Source organism: Hypanus sabinus, chromosome 24, assembly GCF_030144855.1.
Source record: "Hypanus sabinus isolate sHypSab1 chromosome 24, sHypSab1.hap1, whole genome shotgun sequence".
In the NCBI taxonomy this organism is placed as follows: Eukaryota; Metazoa; Chordata; class Chondrichthyes; order Myliobatiformes; family Dasyatidae; genus Hypanus; species Hypanus sabinus.
The window spans coordinates 17,160,886-17,163,716 of record NC_082729.1 but is presented as its reverse complement, the minus strand read 5'-3'; the positions used below and the strand labels follow the sequence as shown (position 1 = coordinate 17,163,716).

General features: G+C 42.2%; 1 non-coding gene across 1 annotated transcript; it reads right to left on the bottom strand.

The window, feature by feature from the left end:
* Window positions 1–1,302: 1,302 nt before the first annotated feature.
* On the bottom strand, window positions 1,303–1,384 carry trnal-cag (transfer RNA leucine (anticodon CAG)). Its single transcript has one exon. It is a non-coding gene; the product is annotated as a tRNA-Leu (tRNA).
* Window positions 1,385–2,831: the final 1,447 nt, after the last annotated feature.

Here is a 2,831-nt window from a genome sequence, read left to right as displayed (position 1 = left end):
CACAATTTTTCAGTCAAGCAGTTTCCAAATGTTGCTGAAATGTCATCTGTCGCCATATCATACCGGTCTGATTCCCTCGCCCTGTACCCTATAAATTCTGATCCTACCATAATCTGAAGCTGCAAAGCCATTACTCGCATTATATCACCTTTGGTTTCTGACCCTCTCCATCAAAGAGTTACCCACCATTCTACTGTTATAATTTAGTGGAGAGTGGTGTATCGCAACACCCGGGCTGTGTGAGGCACAGCCCTTTGAAATCTGTGAAAATAACCCATTACATTGAAAAGAGCATTGAAGAAGTCATTTAACGGCCCATGACATTTACGCTTCATATAGGAATATTTGGGACGAAACCTTGGTGAACTCGTCTTTATCAGCAGTCCGCAGAAAGTTATGCAGCAAATTCAAGATGAACCTCTTCACAGAAAGAATAGTGGCCATTTGCAAGGAGAGCGAGAGGTGAAGAGTAGGGATGGATTTAAAACTATTGACATGAAAAGTGACCAACTGGATTCCGTGGCCTCTCCACTGCGTATTAGACTTCTGACAGAGACAGGAAGTACCCAAAACACGGGGTTTGAAATAAAACTGAATTATCTGTCATAGATCCAAAATAGCACGACAGGTTGTTTTTCAAAAGGGTGAATGCACCCTTGGGGAGATGTGGACGAATGCAGAAGATACGACAGAGCACTTAGAGGACAGACTAATTATTTTAGTAAACACGAAGTACACTGCAGATGCTGTGGTCAAATCAAATCATCCAGCGTGATGTACGTTTTAATTATTTTAGACTGTCAGGTTCAAATAGATGTCATTTCTGACATCTTTGACATGTTTGTCTTGCCTGGTTATAGCGTTTTTACAATGCAAGGTTGTTTTACGGTGACGACCGTTTACAGAAATGCGGCCGTGATCTGCTTTATGATCTTGTCCTGTCTTACTGAAAAATTGCATTCCAAAAGTCTTTTCAACTGAATTCAGACTAGGTCGTTGCATTTGTTTTCAAGAAACCGTTCTGACAGCGTTACAGAAATAAGATAGAATATACATTGATGCTTATTATTTTTCACCCACTACTTTTAATAAATACAGGCCACGAATTCCACCCATTCACAGGATCCCCCGCCCAATCTGCAGTTTTCGGCTGTCCTACAGTCCTACAGGCTGTCATACATGGCTATGACACCAATACTCGATCGTAGCCATGATTTGTCATTCTTTCAATTAGCTCTGTAAAAGGTTTCAGAATTTACCGCAATTTACCTGGCGGAAAAGATCAAACACGCGTACTCACGATGGCAGTGGTGGGATTCGAACCCACGCCTCCTTGGAGACTGGAACCTGAATCCAGCGCCTTAGACCGCTCGGCCCCACTACCACGTTTTTAACTATTATACAGTGACTTGGATTTGTTGACCATGTTAATCTTCAAAGTGTTATATCGTCAGCTAAATTTTTGAAACATTTTTCCAGACACTGTGCTTGAGGCTTCATGCATTTTCCAATTTTCTTTCCAAACCAAAGAAGACCAGAGGGAACAATGGTATAGAGCTGCCTCTTCAAATTGCTGGGTAGCAGCCAGATGTCAGTGCGAGTATGCTCAGCATACAGTACATATGGAACGCTGGCGTTAAATATTCACATTTCCTGCGGATGCAAAGAGTAAAATCACTCCCTGTCGACCTTTGCGCGTGTACTCCAATATATTGCAAGGTTTTATTTACATGAAGGAATCTCAACTTCCGTATCCTAACAGTTCAAATTGAAACACTCACATTCACAATGGTTCTCGAATATCTATACTCAACCTATTCTGGGATATTTAAAGTCGTTCTAAAAATCACCACCACAAGCCACCGTTCTGACTGAAACAGATTTTATGAAGTTGTTTTATGATTACATAGTATTGACTTGCAATTGCACCGCACCAGATACTGTTCCGCCAGCACTCTTCTGCCGGTCGTCCAATTCCGGGTTTTTAATTTAAGAAACATCTTCAAACAGTGTTTATGCGGGGTGAGATACCAGGTGAACTGGGCACTTGAGTGATTGTGAAACGACAAATTCCAGGTTGTTTCCTGAACCACAGGAAATGCAAACATCTGTGCACATCAGCAGCTTGTAGATTACTCAGCCTTGACATTCAATTACGTCATTGCTGATCAGATTGTCTCCCCAGGTCCTCCCTTCCACCGATCTTGTCAATATGTCGCTTTCTTTTTGTTAATAATTTATTTCCTGTCTTGTGCATAATGGAGGACACTGTCATTTTTTTTTTCTCTCTGACGATGTGCTGAGAGAAATGCGATCATCTGATTGGCGTGTTGAGTGAATGACACGATCACTTCAAACCAGGTCTTGGGTTGTTAGATTCTCCATTATCACACGGCGTTATCAGCCACTCGAATTCTGACCGTGTTTATAATTGTAACGAGTGCGGAGAAAATACCGTCTCTGGAACCAGAAATAATTTTACTCATACTTGATCACTCGTCAGTAAAAGGCCAACATGCTTGTCTTTGCGCCACAGAGCCCACAGGCACAGACTTGCGTGCAGAAAGATAAACTTACTGAAGAGAAATCAGCATTTTATGTCATATGAATTGGCCTGTCTTTCGCTGTCACAATGGCTTTCCGTAGCTCGTGCCGAGACCTCTTTCAAAGTTCGCAGAGGGATCTGGACCAACTGAAAAAAAATGGGCCAAAAAATGGCAGAAGGAAGCTAATGCAGACAAGTGTGAGGTTTGGCATTCTGGAAGGACAAATCAAGGTAGGACATACACAGCAAATGGCAGGGCACTGAGGAGTGCGGAGGAACAAAGGGA